Source organism: Manis javanica, chromosome 4 (genome assembly GCF_040802235.1).
Source record: "Manis javanica isolate MJ-LG chromosome 4, MJ_LKY, whole genome shotgun sequence".
NCBI classification, from domain to species: domain Eukaryota; kingdom Metazoa; phylum Chordata; class Mammalia; order Pholidota; family Manidae; genus Manis; species Manis javanica.
Window position 1 is genome coordinate 37,777,612 of NC_133159.1, and position 22,232 is coordinate 37,799,843.

The following is a 22,232-nucleotide window of genomic DNA, read 5'->3' on the forward strand; positions in this document are numbered from 1 at the left end:
AAGGACAAATGATACTAATGCTACAATGCCTAGTGCAGTGATGGGAACGTAGAGGGCACCACCCTGGTTGACTGATTCCCATGGTAACTGGATATAGGCAAGAAAGGCCTAGTAGAGGGCCTTACATTACCTCCTTCATAGAGATAAGAACTGTTTAAATTAGCATATTAATATTTGATTCAAAACAAATAACATCCCTGCCTTGTGATAACAATGTGGTTGTGACCCAGATGCACATTCCTTCATGAATATTTATATTCAGTTCTAATTTTCTCAGTAAATCTTTTTCCTAGAGAGACCAAGAAGGTAAACTGCAGGCTGCTTCTATAAAATAATTGTCATTTTCTCCCTCCACCACAGGAATCCCCAAGCCCACAAGCTAGCTGCCAGAAGGCCAGGACCTTGTATACAAAGGGACAATAACTCTTAGTTACCTGGGCAGGTGAGGAAGTATAGCTAATGCCAACAATGGCCAATCCAAAGTCACTCATCCTGGTTCCAGAGAACAGGATCACTCCCAGGTGAGCCCATGTGCACGTGCACATGCACACGTGAGTACACATACTGCACCTGGAGTGCAAGACAACTCTGCCCCCTGGAATCACCTCAAGCACTCAGCATGTATGAGACCAAGGGGCACCAGTAACAGTTCGGGGTCATACACTGCTCTGAGCACTTTAAGTAAGACCGTCTCTGGAGGTCGGGTGCAGGTACTTTAGAACCTCTTTACCCTGTCCTACTCCTATTTTTGCAGCACACACTACCTCCTAGCCTTGTATTTTATTTACTTATGGTTATTATTGGCTGCCCATCTGTCTCTGATAGAATGTAGCCAGCACCAGGGACCTGAATATTGCTTTGTTTTGGACACTCCCGACATGAAGAAGGGGCTCAGGAATAATTTGTTGAATGAATAATAAATGACTGGTGGCTGATCATGCAGCTAAAGATATCAGCCCTGTGCACATTTGGCACACGTGCCACCCATAGTTTCTCCTGTGCCTACCATTAATTCATCACAGCCCTGTATCCCAATAAGTCCAACAGAGCCTCAGAATCATTCTCAACCCAAAATTTTAGGCAGCCACTACTGTTAGCTCCTCTTTAACATAGGAGATGGACTCTGCTTACCCTTCCTGCCCAGTGTATGATCACTGAAACCTGGAGGTTTTGTTTGCTTATTTCTTTCTTTTCCCAGGTGTGGGATTGATGGCTCCTGACCTGGGGCAGATGCAAATAAATGCTCCCTGGGTGAGTCTGCTCACACAAGCAGGGACTCCTGGATGCAGCCCTGCAGAAAGGGCCTGAATTTAGGGCTTGTCTTAATTTCAGCCAGCCATGGGCACTTTCTAACAAGCTGTGGTTCATGCTTAGCTTCTGGCCCACATGCCATCCCCCAGGATCATCACACCTTGCAAGAAAGGAATTAGGCCACCTTGTAGAGAGACTCAGTCAAGTCACAATTTCCCCAAGGTCACACAGCCAGCAAGGTGCAGACTTGGGATTTGAGCCCAGACCCCTCACTGACCATTTTACAGATGAGGAAATATAGGCTGGGAGAGGGCCCAGGTTTGCCAGAAGAAGCTGTTTATGAATTTATGAATGACTGAACTATTCTCTCCTCTAAGCAAGTGACCACTTCTCAGTCTTCAATGTCTCCCTGTCACACAGCCTGGGTCCTGGCCCAGAGAAGATGAATGAATGCAGGTGTGAGCACAAAGCCTAAAAGGACTGGACAGCCTGGTCTAAAAGGAAAGGTCAAATATCATCAGAACTCACAAACCTAGTGATCTCTGCAGAAGGAGCCACAGCTTTCAGCAGGAGGGCAAGTGATGCTGTCTGGGTCCCATTTGAAGCCAGCAGAGATGACGCTCACTGCCACTGTGTCCTCAAGACCAAGAGAGGGAGGCATGCCCTCCTCCCGCAAGGCTACCCCTTCCCAGTGCCTGACTTCTCCACTGCTCCTCACTCTCACTTTTCAGTCTGTCCTCCTTGTCAGCCAGACCCCCTTTCCTCACATGTATGGGGAGGGATCCAACGGATCTCTCCTCAGGCTCTGTATAGCCTTGACCTACATTCGAGTACTTACCCACCTGAAGACCTCAAAATACACTGGCGAATGAATGAATGTGTCTATAGTTGATTATCAGAGACTTCTTTGTCTAAGTTCCCATTATCAAACCCCAGGACAATTTTGTTATACATGCCTTCATTCAACAAATATTTATTAAGTACCTACTACATAGGGGGCATAATGTTAGCCTCTGGAATACAGTGGGGGGCAAACAGCATCAACAAATATTTATTAAACAGCTACTGTATAAGGGGCACGATGCTGAGTTCTGGGATACAGTAGGGAGCAAGGGATAGTCCTCCATTTTAACCATTTTGCACATTAGATTCACTCTTCCATAGCTGGTTGTGTCTCATCCCTCTGTACTCAATACTTTTCAGTGCCTCTCACTGCCTATTGGAAAATGATCAAATACCTCACACCAACATTGAAAACCTTCTGAGATTTAGCTGAAACCTACATACCCAGTCTCATTTCCTGCCTCACTCCTTCTTTCTCTCCATTACATATCAGGAGGCCCCCCTGCCTCAGATGCCCTTGTCACCTGTACCAGTCAGCTCTTGCTGTTACAAACTACACCAAGGCTAAGTAGGTGGCTTGAAGCAATAATTCCCAATTTTTGCTGTGGGTCAGTTGGTGTTGCTAATCTGGGCACAAACTGCATATCCATCTGGGCTTGGCTCTTCATTGTGGGCTGGGCTCAGGCCTGCTGTGTTCATTCTGGGACCAGCTGGGCAGTAGCTATGTGGGGTAATTTCTTCCCGTGGTGGTAGCAGAGGCAAAAGAGCTCAATGGAGCAAACACACGGAAGGTTCTTCATCCCTCACATCTGCTGACATCTCATTGGCTAAAGCAAGTCACATGACAGAGCCCGACCTCAAGGAGCCAGGAAGTGCGCTTTGCTCAACATGAAGCCAAAGAGAGTCACAGAGCCAAACCCCACATCGCAGGAGGCCGGCCGAAGGGTGAGGCAGGGAGTGAGTATTTTTGAACGGTAATATAGCACTCCGTCTCTGCCAATGAAATCGGGCAGTAGGTAAAAGAAATCAGGCTCTGGAAATGGAAGGCCTGGGTTTGTTTCCTGGCCACACATCCTACTTTCTGAGGCTTCCCAGTACAGCAGACTCCCAAAATACTTCCTTCATTCCATACATGGGCCCTGAGTACCCATCATGTATAGGAAGACCACGCCAGCCCCTGAGCCAGACTGGTTAATGCATCAGACACGTACCTGCCCTCCTGGTGGTGTGAATGAAGCTCTCAACCCTCTGAGTGTCAGCTCTCATACACAAAGTGGAGAGAAAGCAGCCTCGCAGTACACAAGAAAACCACAGGAAGCTGGCTGGCCCTGGGTAGTTTTAAGAGGATAAAGTCCTATATCAAACACCCTCTCTTCCATGGTGCCCAAGCTAGGGAATCCTGTTGGACGTGATCTCTCAACAGTCTGAATCCTTAAAATAATTACCATGTGGTTAAAGTCTCATCCAATCAACGAGAATTTAATGAAGCCCACCTGTTGCAGGTAGGGTGACCTGGCGCAAACCCCTGCCCTCACAGATACTACATTCTGGCAGGGAAGACAGATGCCTTCTTCCTGTGTTTCCCGACAGCAGCCGGCCCAGCACCATGCTCATGATAGGTGCGCAACACCTGCTGTGGACCAATACTCCAGAACCTTCTCAATTGCTTTTCTCATTCTTTCCTGGAAACAGCCTCCCACCAAAGCCTTCCCATTCACCCAGAAAGAAAAATGCAGTTAATCAAAGCAATCTGAACTTTTCTTTCCATTCCCACCACCCCTCCACCCCCACCCCAGAGGGAAACCGCCCTGAGTGATTAAGTGTTATAATAAGGATTTGGCATATTTACCTTGTCAGAGATTGTGCTTTTGTGGTATCTCATGGAACACAAACAGATTAAAGAACAACAGTGAGATGGCCTATCAGCAGGAAAGACAACAAAACCTCAAGATAAAAAATCCCCTCTTAGTCTCAGTCAATAGCCTCTAATCACACACAGACAGGGCAAGCAATTAACTAACTGTGCCTTTCCGGCAAAAATAACGCTAATTAAGTAGTTATAAAAATTATTGTTATTATTAGTGCTATCACTATTATTATAATAAATTAAATACTGCCTAGAAATTCAGAAGTCTTTCTTCAGGATCCGGTTCCTTCCAGTTTACTAGACACTGGTTATATCCATCAGTGATTCCTGTAGCCCACAGGAGACTCCAAGCTCCTCATTCTTGCACAGGAGGCCCTCTAGACAGTGGTATCAACCTACTTTCCCAATCACTTACTCATCCGACAAATAGTTTTTGAGCACCTATTCTGACCCCCATGTTGGTAGATGGGCCATAATTTCACCTCTCCAACCCTTACTTCTCCAACTCTGTAACAGAAACCCTGTCCACATGGTCCAGTCCCTTCAATGCCCATCAAATTTACAGCTGTTTCCATCTCCCTGATGTCTCTAGGCATCCCTGGGGACATGTGCTTTCTCTACTTTGGCTAACTGTGTATGTATGGTTAGGCACTTTTTTTTAACCCATACTCTGTCCCCTTACTATATTGATGTCTTACCTACCCACCTGGACAGGAACCACAGCCCACACCTAGGACAGCATTACATAGTAGTTGGTGTTTTAATAAATACTTGTTAACTGGTTTTAATGTGGACATAATTCATCACAAACCAGTATATGTTTACTTAGTAGCATTTATCTTCCTGGGACAGGAAAAAATATATCCCTATGGGCCAGGCCCTGGGAGAAGTTGGGAGGTATGCTGCTCAGTGCCTGGCACACACTCAGCAGGGAGCAGAGGGCAGCCAGGCCGCTTGGGAACTGGTCTGTTCTTTACATCTGGATTGCCTGCCATGGTCACCTGCCATTTGCATCTCACATGTCAACAGTGTGGACTACTAGGAGGAAGGTAGCATACAACACTACTCCAATCCTCTGGGTACAGGATGCAAACCAAAGGTGCCGCTAACAGTGGTGCCAACAGTGGAATTCTCTACTGAACCTGCAGTATTTGTAATTTTACCCCCAGCCACCCTTAGTTTTAGTTAATGGTGCCACCATGGGCCAAAAGGTGCAAACAAACAGCAGTTTTTTGATCTCTCCACAACCAACTCATCAGATGTGCTCCAAAGTGCAGTCGAACCCACCCACCCTGCTCCCCCAGTCCAAGCCCCCATCATCCCTCACCTGGACAAGTCCAACTGCATCTACACTGGCCTCACAGTTCCCTCCACTCTTGCCCCCAGGAAAGCCCATTTTGCATACCACAGACAAAGCCGACTTTTTTATATAAAAGCAAATCATATCTCCTAGACTTCAGACCAATGGCTTCCACTGCTGGAATAAAACCCGAAGACTTTTCTGGGATTTGTAAGCCTAGCAAGACTTCACCCCCACTCTTCTCTACTCCATCTCCTGATACTGTCCTGTGCTTTAGGGGTCCAGTCATGACATCTTTCTGTTCCTGTAACAGGCCTCAGGGCCTTGGCATCTGTGGTGCCTTCTGCCCAGAATGCCCCTTCCCCAGTTGTTCATGGGCAGCTCCTCCCCTTTCTGGATTCAGCCTGCAAGGCACCTTCTTCCCAAAGACTAAGGAAACAAAGCAGCTACTCCTGTCCCACCCCAACCCCCAGCACCCTGGTGCCTCTCTAGCCTGTAGCCGTTTTTTCTTTAGGCCCCTTATCATGCCCTAAAACTATTTATTTCTTCTTTGTTAAATGCTCACTTGAAGGAAAGTGCCACGTAGGAAAAGAATCTTTTCTGTCTCATTCACTGCAGTAGTGCTCAGGACCAGTGAACATTCAAAACACATTGGTTGATGGGAAGCAAAACTGCCCACTGCCCACTCCTTAGGTACAGGCTGCTCATCATGACTTCCTTCCAAATACACTGTGGGAAGATGGGGGAAAGGAGTAACTTTACAAAAAAGAAGCCTGACGAAAACACTGCCTCAGCCAGGTGATGAGATTAATTTCAAGGGGAGGGATAAGTCAAGTTGATAGTGTGTGACCTGGAAATGACGTAATGAAAAGGGCACTTTATTTCTGGTCTTCCTCCCATCTAATCAAAACAAATACAATGGAGGGAAAAATATCAAAACAAATCCCAGTGGAGGGACAAATATCTGATCATTACTCAATATCATCAAAAATAAGGAAAGTCTGAAAAACTGTCATCGCCAAGAGGAGTCAAAGGAGAGGGTAAATGCAACACAGTGTCCTGGATGGGATTCTGGGACAGAGGAAGGACAGCAGGGAACAGCTTAGCAGATCTCAATGAAGTATGGACTTTAGTTAACACTAATGGATCAGTATTGGTTCATTCACTGTAAGAAATGTACCATTATCACGGTAAGGTGTCAACAGGGGGGTGAATGGGGCAAGGGGGACTTTCTGCATTATCTTCTCAAGAATTCTTATCAGTCAAACTCTTCTAAAATTTAAAAAATTGTTTTAGAAACACATTTGTGAGGTGAATGAATGTATAGCAGCAAATGCTGGGAAGATGTTTTTATATCTTTTTGTAAGAATTCACTGTGCACAGACCCAGTATGATGCCAGAAAAAAGACCAATCCCCATAGCCTGTTAGCATCAGGGGGCTGCTCCATTTGCAGCACTACTTTGTTCACAGCACACTCAAACACCACAGAGGTAGATTCAGCCCTCCCCTAACTGAGTGTCCAGTGGCTCGAAATGTGGGGAGTCTGGGTCAATGACAAAAATGACAAATCCTGCCCTTCTTGAGGATGAATCACACTTTTCCTCTGCTCTCAAGTACATCCAGTCACAAGCACTACTGGGCCTACTCTGTGCCCAAGACTAAATTTGGTTTGCCAGCCAGCGCCTATTTTAGATGGGGGCTCAAGTCCCACTCACAGCGAAGCTGGTCTGACACAAGACTCTTTCCCAAGAAGCCAAATGGTGCAGCAGAGACCACAGCTGGCACCGATATTCAGAGGAGACCAACTGGGGGAGCTGGGCGATCAAGGAGGGCTTCCTACAGGAAAGGCCAGGCTGGATCTGGAAGAGGAAATAGGTTTTAGAGTGACAAGGAGAGAGAGCACCTCAGGCAGAGGTCACAGTACAAACAGAGCCAGGGTGTCCAGGGCCAACTTCAGGCAGCAGTCTAATGAGGGCTGTGGTGTCCTCTAGAAGGGCCATGGAAAAGGATGTTAGTAAGCTGAGCTGGCCAGGATTAGAAAAGGCCTTGAAATCCTCCAGACCTTCACGGCCAGGGATCAGCACATCCTCCACAGGGCCTTCCCCCGACACCTAGGACACAGGTGAGCCCTCCTCCCCCAGCACTTCTACTTGGCTCACACTTGCTTCATTCTCCCTTCTCCCATTCTGTTTGCAGTCCTGTCCCCTCTCCTACCCACCTGTAAACCTCTTGGGGCAAATCCTTTTCTGCCTGCTCTAGATGGTTGCATATAGAGTAATGGCTCAAAGAAACATCTTGCAAATGAATAAAAGAAAGAGTGAATTAATGATGGATTACAAACGAAGGAGCCAGGACTTCATCCCTCATGAGGGTGCATGCTGCTGGACTCCCAATCTAGTGCTCTCAATGTTTACAGACCATCTTCAGAGCACAGTGCAATGTTTGTACAAAAATCCACGATCAATAGAAACGATTCCAGCTCCTCCCCCATGTCACCAGCCCCTTCTTCTGCTTTGTTTTCCTTCAGCACTATACCCCACCCTGACTTGTTTCTTGTCTGTCATTCTTAGTCATTCAAAAAACAAAAGCTGAGTGCCTGCTGCATGCCAGGCATGCTCCAGGTGCTAATGATACAGACAACAGTCAAAAATCTCCTCTCATGGAGTTGACATTCTAGTGATCAGGTGAAGGGCAATAAACAAAATAAGTAAGTAAAATACATGGAATGCCAATTGGTAACAGGTACTGTGGAGGAAAAGGCAGGGAAACGGATGGGAAGTTCAAGGGACTAATTTGCAATCTGAAACAGGGTGGTTATAGAGGAGAGCACCTTTGAGCAAAGACTGATGGATGTGGGTGCAGGAATTTGTTTCTTTTGTGTTGGCTGATACATGCCTAGTAAGGACCTAAGCAATACCTGGCATACAGCGGGTACAGAAGAATGAGTGTGTTGAGAAGGTTAATTAATTTTTTTAATTAAACTTCTTCTTCTAAGATAATTATAATTCACATGCAGTTATAAGAGATAATACCTTCACCCCATTGCCTCCAGTGGTGACATCTTACATAACTATGGCACAATATCAAAACCAGGACATTGACATTGCTGCAAGCCACTGAGATGATTCAGATTTCACCCATTTCAAACTTCTGTGCACTTTTAAGGATTAATCCATTTTTAATGTGCAATTAGGAGACCACTTAAAGAATCCAGAGCTGAAGGAAGAGAGGTGAATGGAACCACCAGTCACTGAGCCAGCTGGGTATTCTCACGTATGTGGGCTCCATGTAATGGGCTTCCTCACAACCATTCTAAGAAGGCAGGTATTCTCATCCCCATTTCTCATATTAAAAACTGACAGACTCAGGGGAAGAATCTGTTGGAAGTTGACAGGCAGCGAAACCAGAACTCTTAGCCCATGACTGTCAAGTTCCTTCCCTGGGCTCTTCTTTTCTGAATGTGAGAATGACCTAAATAAAAAAAGCAGAGGCTTAAGAGGTACAAACTTCCAGTTATAAAACAAATAAGTCACGGAGGTGAAAAGTACAGCATAGGGAATATAGCCAATAATATTGTAACATCTTTGTGTGGTGATAGATGGTGACTACACTTATTGTGATGAGCATTTCATCATGTATATAAATGTCAAGTCACTATGTTGTACACCTGAAACTAATATAGTATTATGTCAACTATACACCAATAAAACATTTTAAAAAATAAAGATAATAAGAAACAAAAAAGGCAAAGACAGGGGGGTAAAAAAAAAGACAGAGGAAGCAGGGACCTAGCAGAAGGGCAGGGCAGGCCCCAGCAGACCCCTGGAGGGAGAGGAAATGAAGGAGTTGAGGATGTCTCTGGGATTCTAAGTTAGGGAGAATAGAAGTACCATTCATGGAAGAAGGAATGGAGGGCTCAGGGGTTCTAAAAGAGGAGAGAAGGGGGACTGTCCTGATTTAGCCTGGATTTGATGTGTGATTTGGGGCAAGTCCATCTACATCTCTGGGCTCCCGTTTCTCATCAGCACGGGAGTGAGAATGGCTACCCATCCCATTTGCTCCAAGGCCAAAGAGATGAAAAGGCAGCCCCCTCTGCAAAACAAAAGCGTTACACCAAACGCCAAAACCAGAAAGAAGGAAACCCAAGCTGGCCCAAAGGCGCAGACTGCGGGCTCCGGCTAGAGGGTCTGGCTGGCTTTCCCAAAGATGGAAATGCGGAATGTAGGTCAGCACACACAGAGAATCTCGCTTTGTTTACAAGAGACACAGAGTATGTGTTCCTATTAAATGCCTTTGAACCCCAGTGATGATGAGAGACCCAAGGCTGTTTACCACTTTGGATATTTACTCTGCTCATACACAAATCAGCTCGGGTGCCGTCCGAGCTGACGCCACCCCACACTGCAGCCCTCTGACGTCTCCGCTCTTCTCCATTACCCACAGATGGTTTGAATTTATTGGTTTTAGCAGCTTTCATTTATATTGTGTGAGGATCACGGACTGACCAGCAAACAGAAGCTCTGATCTGTGCCCTGGAGAGAACACAGACATGTGAGGAAGGGTGTGGGACAGGGCTAGGAAGATGCCTCCAACTCAGGAGGAGCAGTGGCCCCCATTCCCAGGGCGGCCCAGTGGGAGCTCTTAGGCTCTTGTGGAAATGAAGGATCAGCAGGAAACCGTGGGCCCACCAGGAGATGGTCAGAACATGGGGGCAAAAGGGTGCTTAGTGGTCACAGCCACCCAAAGCCAGAAACCTGGGTCCACAGTGGGACATGCAGGCGGCTGCCTAGATGTTTGACCTCCTGGAATTGAACATCTGGAAATCTGGGAACAGTGCGGCATGCGGCTGGGGATTTCTGTTTTCCACCCAGATACTCAGGTGATGATGTGTAGATACAGCTGGTGATTTTACAGCTACCCACAGCACCCCTGAGTGTGCACTTGGAGCCAGGCCCTGGCAAACCCAATTCTTCAGAGGAGGTTCCTGCCCTCAAAGAACTTCAGTCTATGGAGGATACAGACATGTAAACATATCAAAGACAATAAAATAAAAATGCCTTTTTCCAGTGAGGTAGAGCCAGCTTAAAAAGTGACTTTGCAGCAGTGTGGAGGTGTGGTTTATGGTTTACCAAACCCTCTTGTACTCACTAAGAGGTTGCATGAGGGTGCATGCTGCTGGACTCCCAATCTAGTGCTCTCAATGTTTACAGACCATCTTCAGAGCACAGGTACTCCCATCCCACTCCACCTCCACTTGGAGAGCCTTCAGGAGCCACATGCCTCACCCTTCCCACAGAGAACAGGTGGAATCCCCCACATCTGCCATCACATGGGTCATATGAAATGCAGGGATGTTTTCCTATAGTAGTTACTTTAGAAGTGGTGATCAGGGTCTCAGGCCCCCTCACAAAAAGCCTTGTAATACATAACTATGGCTAGTCTCATTCAGCTGCCAGACTATTTTTACGATCTAATTTCTCAGAGAACCACCTCCCCTCTCTGAGTTCCTATTCCAGAAGCTGAGAGTCCTCTTCTGGCCCAGCAGTGACAGCATCATAGATGTGATGAGGGGAAAGACCCTCATGTGACAGCTCCTTCTTCAAGCCAAGGGGCTTGAGAATTTCCAAGCAAGCCTGGGTGAGATGCTCTAGTTTAACGAATGAATGAATTGCAAAATACAGGAGTGGGGGCAACGGTCCCCAGTGCACCCAGGAACAAGCCCAAACTTCTTCACATGGCTTGTGAGGCCTCCACAATGTGGCCCGTGTACCTCTATGGCCAATCCCCAAGTCTCCCATGCCTCCTGGAATCAAGGAGTTGGAATCATTTCTAATGATCGCATGCATATTCTGCACATGGGTAAGGATATTCCCTCAATATGTGTCAATATTACCATCAGCTCCCAGCCCCATACATGGTATTCCTCCTGAACCCAGGGAATACAACCATTTGTCCTTCAATACTGAGCTCAGGTGGCATTATACTAAAGCCAAGCAGGTACTCACAAGGAAGGGAGTTTTATCCTTTATCTATACAAATGAATATATAACAAAGATAACTCCTTAACAGCAAGGATGCAGTCTCCTTCATCTTGCTAGCCTCTGTAGAGCCTCCAGAGGACCTGAGTCACTGCAAAGCTCCAGCAGCCATGGGGGCAGAGGCTCAGGGTCAGCACTCAATAATGACAGACAGGTGGAAACTGATATTCTGTCCGGCTATTGGGACAAATTCAACATGCACTCCCCAGAGCGATGGGCCTGGGGCCTCTGTTATATTTCCTCACTCCCACACCCACTCTAGAGGGCTCTACTGAGAAGCAGAAGCATGGAGCCATCTAAGCTGTGCTGTTACAAATTTATAGTGTTTGATAAACAAAGGTATAAATGCATGGATGAATAATTTCATAGTCACTAATTCAATTCGCTGAGAATTTATAGGGAATCCTCTGCTTTTCGAAAGCTGACGTTACACCACTTAGTTTTTACAAAAGACCTACGTTAGTACCTATTTTGTCGAACTGAAAGAAATCCGAAAAGTATTTCTTTATGGAAAACGACAAAAAGCGAAAATAGCGTTCAGTGTTGGTTTTGCAGCAAGCCTTCCAGAGGGAGCTCCCACTCTGAGCAGCGAGAGTGGCGCCACCAAGCTCCTCCCCCAGGAACTACACTCAGCAGCTAAGCATGGAGCCGCCATAGCCTTGAATTGTGTCTGTGAGAATCTGTGCTTAATCTCAATTTATTTTGTGCATCCATTATCAAGACGTATCCTAAGTATCAGAAAAGCATAACAGAGCTTATTTTTTGGCTCTGAGAACACTACAAATTTTTTCCATGTAAGTTAATGGTAATTGCTCCTTCATTTTACACAATTTTGGCTCACCAAAGTTTTCATAGGAACACTCTGTTTTCGGATGGTGGAGAAAACCTGTATTTCTCTTTGTTGGAAAGAGAAGAGGGATAAACATATGCACATCAGAATACTACTAAGAGCACAGAGCATCTGAGAGCTGACAAAGTCCTTCCCAGGCTTCATCCCTTGGTTTCCCCATAACTCTGAGTTGCTGCTTAGTAACACCCAGAGTGGAGGGAAAGGACCCTTTGTGAGCGAATTACCCCAGGTCACAGATCTAACCCACGGCAGAACTGGGCCTCAAGTGGGGTTCTCCAGTTTAAACTTTTCCATCCCTCTTCTTGATGTGTCCCCACTCTAGGGAGCAGTGGTAGATCACAAGGAAGTCAAACCAAAATGTCCTGGCATTACACACTGCAGACGGTCAGAAATGCTCACACTCCAAGAGATTGGGCCACACAGTTCTAATCAGGTCAACCAACCACCCATCCCTGCTCTGGGGGACAGTGGGTGCCTGAGAGACTAAGGGGCCAAGAACCATCTTCTCTATGGGGTGGGCTTCACCTGAAGACCCTTGACAGGGTGAAAAATGGGCCAATAACAATAATTAAAATGACCATCACAGTGATTTAAACCACGGCAGTTAACATTCATTACCTCTTACTTTGTGCCAGGCACTCAGCTATGTGGTTTATAGGCATTACCTCATTTACTCCTCACAACAAACAAGGGGGCAGGTACTATTGTAAGCCCCATTTCTTCAGATGCAGAAACAGATCCTCAGTCATCCAGCCAAAGTGGTAGAGCTGGAATCCCAACTCCAGTCCAGTGTCTCTCTTAAGGTATCGAAAAAGATACAGGAAGAAATCCTTGCTCCATCATTTTGCACAATGCAATTAGATGCGATTTCCTCAAACAGGGAAAATAATACTTGCCTTTCAGGATTGTTTTAGGAATTTACTGTGATAAATACGAGGCCTAGCACATGATAGGCACCAATAAATAACAATGGCTCCCTTGGGAGCTAGATAGGAAAGGGTAAGAATAAAGTCAACAGAGGGAGGGGTAGAAATACTTTTCTTTGCTAACTCTCTGCATTTTCCCATCCTGGCACTTTTGCCTAACAGTCTCCTTCCTCCCAGCATGGCCTTTTCCACTCTCATCTCCAGAGGCCCCAATCCTGTTCAATTTACAAGGAGTCTATCAAGAATCCTGCATCCTTTCTCACCACCCTCGCCACAAAACTACTGATGAATGCAGAACAATATAAAATCACTTGCATGACACCAGTAGGCCTAAGCATGGGGGTTACGTAGGCTTAGTCAACTGAACACCTCAGTCAAGGTCAAACACAATGACCAAGCGTTGTTACCACTGAGGTCCCAAACTGTCTTAGTTTACCCATCCCGTGACCAATCCACAGCTCTACAAGCTGCACCTCAGCCCCAGTCAAGAGTCTAGTGCTCAAAAATGCCTGACAATCCAATGCGTGCTACAGTCATCCCGCAGGAGAGCCAACAGGCCACTGGGAGTGCGGACACGAAATGGGGAGCAGGAAATTGATCTATCCCCCTTCTAGGTGTCCTCCTGGGGGACTACAGGAAGAGGGTACTGCTTGTGAAAGACTGTAAATTGCAAAAGGAGATGCTAATAGTTGGAATTACCATTGCCAATTGGGCTTTTGTCTCTTCTCAAACTCAAGGCTGGGCCCTTCAAAGAGGGAGACTGTGCAAACTAGGGCTAAAAGATGAGCCAGAGAGATTTCCAAAAGGCTTTTTCTGCCTGAATCTTCCATTCTAAAAAGGGCTTTCAATTAAGGCCCGAGGCCTAAATTACAAATGGCATAGACGGTGCATTACGTTCCCAGGAGATAAAACTGGTCAGGAAACTTTAATCTCCAAAGGGAGGAAGCGGGTAAATTCTCTAAACAGAATAGGAAAGGGAAAAAGAACCTCGCACAGCGTTTTGCCTTTGCACCACGGCTCCCGCGGGCAGGGCTGGCCGCAGGAGACCCCACGCGGGGCTCGCCCGGAAGCGCCTGTGCCGGCCGAGCCGCCCGCCGGCGGGGCCACCCGTGCCGCCCGCGCAGTCGCCTGGCCGAGGGGCGGCGGGGGACGCGCACTGCTGCCCACCCGCCGCGGCCGCCCGCTCGCCGCCCTTTTAGGAAACGTGCGTTTGAGCTCGCGGAATACGGCCCAGGAAGGCGGATGTGCTGCCCCACGTCCTGGGCAAAGCAGCCCGCGCCTCTAGAAGGCTGGCTTGGGCCCGGGCTCAGCTCCGAGAGGCGCTGCGCAGAAGCGGAGGGGGACGACCAGGCAGGCGGTTTCATTTGGCCTAGTCTCGCCACAGCCCGCCCCGGGAGTGCCAGGCGGGACTGCGGCCAGTCCCGGACGCACCCGCTCTGCTCTGGGCTCCGTGTGGAGAACTCCCGCAGCCCTGGCCTGCTACCTTACTCCTTCAGATTGCTTCTAGGAAGGCTTCCCAGATCTTTCCCGGACTAGGAAGTGTGTGTCTTCCACGCTGCCCCAGCACAAAACACCACCGCCACGCCCTCCTGCCTCCCCGCAGTGTAAGGCACCTGAGGCCGTTGCTCACCCCACCCAGAAAGGAGGCATCTGGGAATGGCATCATTTGTGCTCACTTTTGTATCTCTGGTACATATCCCAATATCTGGCACACAGTGGGAACTAAAAAAAAAACATTTCTTGAAAAATTGTACAACGATGCTAATTTAAAAACACAATAACTATGAGCTAGTTGTTTACTGAGTGCTGGTTGTGTGTCTGCCACTGTACTGGGTTGATTTACACTAGTCAAATAATCCTCACAGCAATCCGATGAAGTTGACTGATGAGGAAACTGAGGCACAGAACTGTGATGTAACTAGCCCCAGGTTATTACACTCCCAGTAAGGCCGATGATTTGGGGCACTGGCAGCACACTGGGCTGTCCTGGGCCAATGCCTAGAGGCCACTGGTGGGCGCTTCTGAGCTGAATCTGTGCCATGCTGTCTAAAGGAAGCCAGCTCCTTGGTTCTAAAGGTAGAATGAGACCCTGACCTTCCTCTGAATGAGGGAGGTGGGGAGGAACCTTTATTCCGAGAACACAGGTTCACAAGATAAGTGCAAATGAGAAATTTTAATGCTTCTACCTGCCCTTCCTGACCCAATGGGAAGAAAAGGGAGACTCCAAGAATAAGTGGAGACACGGTCTCAGCAACCAGGGCAGGGGAATATATGCACTGTCTGCAGGGAAGGTAGACGGTGGTCAGGTACTGGCTCCAGGCTGTCATCCAGAGATGGCAGAAGGCTCTGATTTGTTTGGGCCCAGTCTGGTGACCTTCTGGCTCTTTTCAAGGGTTGTGAGGCAGGCACAGTGGCCCAGGTACAACTCACCTACTGTTATGGACTGAAAGGTTGTGTCCCCCAGCCCAGTCCATATGTTGAAGCTCTAACTGCCACTATGATAGTATTTGGAAATGCAGACTTTGTGAGGTAATTAGTTTAAAAGATGTCACGAAGGTGGGGTCTTCATGATGATTTAGTATCTTTATAAGAAGGAACACCAGAGAGCTAGCTCTCTCTGATTCTCAAGTCACCTCTCCCCGCCACCTCCCTCTCCCTCTCTCCTCTTCTCTCTCTCCCCTCACCCTCTCTTTCCACCCTTTCCACCTCTACCATAGGAGGACACAGCAAGAAGGCAGCTGCCTGCAAGCCACAGAGAGAGTTCTCACCAGAAAGCAGCCATGCTGGCTCCCTGATCTCAAACTTCTGGCCTCCAGGGCTATGAGAAAGTGGATTTCTATTGTCTAAGTCACACAGTCTGTGGTATTTTGTTATGGCAGTCTAGCAGACTAAGATACCCACCAATTTTTTTAAAACACGATGCTATTTTGCAATATATTCAAATGCCAAATCATTCCACCAGAAACAAATACAATACTATGTCAGTATACATACATACATGCATGCATATGTAAATAAGGAAAAGAACTCCCCATGCTAAAAGCGAATCACATCATTGCACCTAAATTCAAACTGCTGAGTATGATCAGGTGCCATCAGCCCACAGGGGACAGTCCAATCTGGTGACCATGAATAAAAGTCTGGCTATCAAGGGGCATTTGTTGGAATAGTCCAGGCTTTTAAGATGACTGCCCTCAGGAACACTTACCACTTCAGAGGCGTAGGAATTAGCCAGAAAATAAAAACTGGGATGGCTTCTCAGGTAGAGGGAATGGCATAAGCAGGTGCATGGAGGCAGAACCAAGGATTGTGTGCGGAAGGGTGGGAGGGAGGGGGGTCTAGAACTGGTCAGCATCCCTGCATCCTGAAACCAAAGCAACAATATGGGTATAATTAAACATTGCAAGTGGGGAGCATGGGGTGAGCCTGGAGAGGCTCATGCTCACTCTGGGTAGTGAAAAGGAGGAAAAAAAGAGGCCTTTGTTTGCAAGTTACAGATGAGGTAGAGAAAACAAGGAAGTGTTCCATGATGGAGAGAGATAAATCCAATAGGGACCCATGGATGTCACAAAGTCCTGACCCGAAGGTCCACCCACAGTGTGAAACTCATCCATACATCTCAAGTCTAGGTGCTTTCTGGGGTTACAGAGACCAAGATGCAGCCCCTTTTTAGCATTCAGAGCTGCCCACACCCCAGGGCAGAATATACCACAAAGCCCCAACTTCAGAACTGGAGCACATTCAGTCTAATTTTATAATCAACTGTGAGCTTATGTTGAGCAAGACTTTGAATTGGGCACTACTAGGAAAGAAATGACTGTTTCAGTTATATATATATATATATATATATATATATATATATATATATATATATAAAGTATTATATATATGTATATAATACAAAGTAAAATATATAAGTGCTGAAAGAATATCATAAAATGCCATAAAAAAATTCCACATAGGGAAAGAATATATGTGGCTGGGTCACCAAGGAAAGCTTTACACCAAGTCTTCTCAAGCAGATTAGATTTAAGAGCATTTTGGGAAGACTTCCTGGAGGAGGCACAGCTTTGAGCTGAGCCTTGGAAATCTCGATTCAGAAATAGAAGAGAAAAAGAGGAAATTCCTGGAGAGGGAGGAGGCCTAGCAAAGTAACAGCGCTTCCAAGCTCGGGGCAGCAGTTTTGTGTTCCAGCGGATATACTGCACAGATTTAAAAGCCTGCGGATCCTGGAGGAGCTGCTCGGCCAGACAGCTTGGCAGCCGCTGAGCACAACTAAAAGCTGGGCCACCGGCAGCCTGTGGATTAAGTGGGCGGACAGAGAGCCAGTGATGGGAGATAAAAGGGAGCGAAGGGGATAACATTTAGAAACAAACTTGAGGGAAAAGAACGTCGGCAGCCGGGCTGGCAGGCTGCGGTTCTCGTAACGTTCTTCAGTTCCCTCCCTCAGAAAGCTGCATTACCAGGCGACCTCTTCCTGGCTTTGAGAGAAGTCCAAATGGGAACTATTAACAAAGGCACGCTCCCATTTTTATCTCCGTCACAAAGTGCTTCCCAGCTCAGGCTTCCTTTCCTTGGCCTTTGATTGGCTGGCGGGTGGGGTGCGGGAAGGACATAGATGGGATTGAGGATGGGGCTTCTTGGAATTCTTGAGGATGGGCCCCTTCCAACGCTAAGATTTTACAAGTCTGTGTCCATGAGCTGAAAATTCTTCAAAGTTAAAGGCTAGGATTTCACGATGTGAAGATTCTTCGAGTCTAAAAATGTCTCTGAGCTGAATGTTCTAAGATTTCACCATTCTTAGATTCCCTGAGCCTCCGCATCCCAGCTTATGATTCGGAGTCTGTAAGCCTGGAAGACTTCATACTGTGAGCCTTGATTCCGAGTCTAGAATATTTCATGGCACCTTGGTCACCTCCAGCTTTAAGGTCTCACATTCCTTTGATGATGGTACCTAAGCCATCCCGTGTGCCTGCTTCTGAGTCTTTCATCCCCCATATGTCAGGATGATATATTAAATGTTAAAGTCTGAGCTAACCAGATCAGACAGAGTGGACAGAGACAGCTGTGCCAGCAGGGGCTCTTTGCAAACAGCTCTCCAGGCACAGAAAGAATCTGAGAACACACATGCTAGGAGTCAGTGCTCAGAGGGTCCCCTGAGGGACTGCCACACCATGTGACACACATTTGCTGAACAGCTCCCAACCACAGGGCTCAGAGTGGGAGACACAGCGGGTGTGGCAGGCAGGCGGCAGAAGCACAGGGTGGAGGTGGGGCCGGAAGAAGCCTGTTTCCTAGCCCACTATCTGGAGTTACACGGAGCAGATGGGGCCAGCCTGTGTATTGCTCCAGCACTGACGGGGAGCTCTCACTCGCTGGGTGACTTCAGGGTTGAAGGGGACTCAGCATGGTCTGCGATCTTTGTGGGGTGCTTAACTGCCTTGGGGGAGGTAACTGGTCCCTTCACTAGGAGGGCGTAGTGCTGTGGCTTACAAGGAGGCTCAGAAAGGGCAGAAAGACTCCACGATGGCTGTTCTTGGAGGACGGGAAATAAGATAGTCGTGAAAGATGGCAGTGTACAATAGGAAGAGCAAGGTGGAATACGGTGTTGATGTAAAGTGCGGAGATCCAGGATATAGGAGAGACAAATGCATAGGCCCTCTGTGCCTCTGTTTCCACAGCTGTAAAACAGGACCAGTAATACCTGCTCTTTCTTGATAGGCAATGAACTCTCTGCAGGTGAAAACTGTGGTTGCCAGGCCTCTGCCCCCAGCATTGCACTGGCCCCACACAGTAAGTGCTGTGGCCCGGTGAGTGAGGGAGAGGACTCCTAAGGAAGGAAAGGCTCCCAGGCTGGGTGGGCATCCAGTGGACTCTGTCGTGACAGCCTGGGGTCTCTCCACTCTGCAGACTGGCAGTGAGAGGCAGCAGGATCCCCCACTGGAACCAGCAGGCTTTCGAGCAATTACGTATCAAGAGCAGCCCGCCCAAGCATCTCTGTGAGGATTAGAGTTGACAGTCTTACGAGGTCTACTGCAGCACCCTACACAGAGGTGCTCAATAAATGATGATTTTGTGGCTTTTAACTCCCTAGAGAGGGGACGTAGAATTTTACAAACATTCTGGACACCTTTGACAGCCATGCTTGAGTGTTCAGGCTCTACAAACATTGGATGGATAATGTTGGCATGTTTGTTAAAACACGGCGAAGTACAGAATGGCAGGGTCCTTGTTCTCTTATTATGCCTTGGAGATCCTCCTAACTTAGAGGTCTTCTCATTCAGTGCCCCTGCCAGGCTGTGTAGGGGAGGACTGAGACTCCCTACAGGGAGAAGGAGGCGTCCTGACCAACCCAGGGAGTTAGTGGCAGCCTGTACCAGTCCCTGGAGGTAGCTGACGGAGCTGATTAAAATCCACAGGTCCCAAGATTGTCACAAGATCTGGACTCAAGGTTCAGACATCCCCAGGCCCCCAAGGGGGCCCCCTTATTTCCCCAGTAGGCCCAGGCTGGTGATGGACAATGGACATGGCTGCTGGCAGAAGTACCAATAGGACAGAGAAGAGGCTTCCCATGCAGCCTTCCTCTGTCCCTGTCCTGGAGCTGGCACAGACTCTTGTCGCAGCACAAGACCTACTTCTAGGTAGTCATTCACCCTCTCTGCAACCTCCCACAGGCAGTGTCTTCTCATGTGATAACAAAACCAGCTCAATTGTGAAAGGCTGGTCACTACTGCCCCACCTGATAGGTGGAAAAACACCAAGTTATATATGAGTCATTGGCTTTTGAGCCAGAGTTGGGACTGAAACCTGAAAACATATCTTCTGACTCTAAGCCATGGTGCTGCTATCTGAACACACCAGGGCCTTCATCATCTCCACTCCAGTCCATAGCCAAAGAAAATACTTTTTCTGCAAGTGTAAATCCTCCAAGAAGTGAAAAGTTAAGGGGGGAAAGAAACAGAAGGAAGGACTAAAGGAGGAATGGCAGCAGAACAAAATACCTAGTCAGCATGAGGCAGCAGGAAGGGCACATCCTTCATTTAGAGTCAGGCAGACTGGCTCTGTTCCTTAGTAGCCATGTGACTTTGGGCAAGTCATCCAACCTTTCTGAGCGCCCACCTTAGAAAGCCATAAGATTGTGAGAATCCAACAAAATGGAAAAAAATGTGGTGCCTCCTGCAGGGTGCCAGGCACGTGGAATTGATTAGAACCATCCCATGCAATGTCAGAGTTGGAAGGGGCTTGAGTGATGATCTAATGCTGGTATCTCATTTCACAGATGGGAAAAACAAAGCCCAGAGAGGGAAACTGACTTGCTCAAGGTCACACAGGAAACTCATGCTGATGTTAGGTTTAGCACCCTCAGTTTATATTGAAATAAGACACTGGGGCCAATAAACCTGATTTTCCAAGCTGTGCAAAGGTAAAAGAAACTTTTTCAGTGGTTCCTCCAGTCCAAGGAGTCTCAAAATTTAAGCTTTCTTTCTCTACTTAGCCAGGAAAACTGTGGTATTTCTGCCCAAGAAGAAAATTAAAAAATTGAGAAATACTAAAATTAAAACTAAAATTTCAGGCCTTAACAAAAAGTCACTCTCTTTTAAGGCTTCTTTTTACCTCCTTCTTCTCTTATTGCCCACCCCCCAAATATTTTGCAATAACAGTAATGCTGAGAGGAAAGAAAAAATAAAAATCTGATGCACTTAACAGATATTTTGGTACAATAATGCATCACAGATGTTCATATCAAACTGTGCACGCGTGCATACAATTTTACTGAGAAAGCTGCTGCATTTCTGACTTTGGGGTTGGGGATCCCTAGCAACCCCATCCACCAGGTTCTGGAATCCCTCCCTTCCCAGTTAGCTCATGGCTGCCCACAGGGATGGGGGAGAAATTTCATCACCTCACTCCAAAATGATAACAGGACAAATTGGAGAGGTTGGACCCTCTGGCAGGTGGTGAAGGGTGTGTAGATTAGGGAACCAAGAGGAGGCCTGCTTTCTTTTGTTCTGGACCTGCTTCCTGCATGCAGCCCTCTCAAGGAGCTGGACCCAAGAACAGTTTTAAGAGTGGGCCCACTTTGGTGATGGGGTGGGTGCATTTCGCAGTCAGAGATTTGAGTCCGTTTGATCTTCAAACATGGGCTTTGGAGACTGTCAGCGGGCTCCTCTCCAGGCGATGAATTGCTCTCAGAACTTTTCCTAAAAAATAACCTCGCACACTTGCCGGCAAATGTTTTCAACCTACCAAAGCCGTCATTTGGTTGAACAGCCGTGTATCCAGACCCCGAAGAAAGATAGTTTTGTTGTTTTAAGAGAGACAGATTAAAGCCAGGGGCTGTTCAACCAGAGGGTCTGTGTGCTCCCTTCAGCTCTCACCGGATTCCTCTGTGATTGGTACAAAGAGGGTGTTGAGAGTAATGGTGGGACCCCACCTCCTAAGCCTAAAAGAGATATTGGGGCCAGACAGAAGGCTTCTGAAGGAGAGGCCTCCCACAAACCTGCCTCCAAAATGAGATGGGCGGTGAGCGCTGGGGAGCCCGACACAGATAATATCAGCTCACAGGCTGGCAAGGGAAAAGTCACTTCAGAGGGAGAAAGCCGGTATGTTCAGAGGAATCAGCGCGGGGCCAGAGAATGCACAGGATTTTCCCCTGTGGAGAAGGAGTCAGGCATAGTCAGAACCCTGCGGGGCGTGACTAACTGCCCCAATATTCCTGCCACCAGGGCCCTCTGGGTAAGGACTCCACAATTATGGGAGAGCCAGCAGGAGAACCGACAAACCCGCCTTTCATTTGGCGGGCAAATCAATCTGGCTTCTTACCTCCCCTGGGACAATATTGCATTTCTCCTGGAAAAACAAAGGCCAGAGATCTCGGAAGGGGGGATCAGTTTCTGCTGTGGTTTCCCTGGTGAAGAGCTTGCAACATATTGGGCACAGCAAACAGGTCTGGTCCTAGAGGTAGAATTTTTAGCTGGGCCGATTTATGGGGGGCTGTCTTCTTAACAGAGTAGCATGGCTCAGGGGCCACACTTCACTCAGAGCATGGGTCCAAGCCCTGTCTTGGGTCCTCCTTGCAGGAGCCATCAGCCCTGGTGAGGAGCCCCTGTCCTGGGATTGACAGCCTGTTCTCAAGACACAGATGTGAACTCATTG

The 22,232-nt window shown here is 47.6% G+C and overlaps 1 protein-coding gene across 4 annotated transcripts in view; it reads right to left on the reverse strand.

Moving 5' to 3' along the window:
* Positions 1-22,232, reverse strand: part of TRABD2B (TraB domain containing 2B) — a 208,799-nt gene that overhangs the window by 182,470 nt on the left and 4,097 nt on the right. The gene's annotated exons all lie outside the window — the stretch shown is intronic.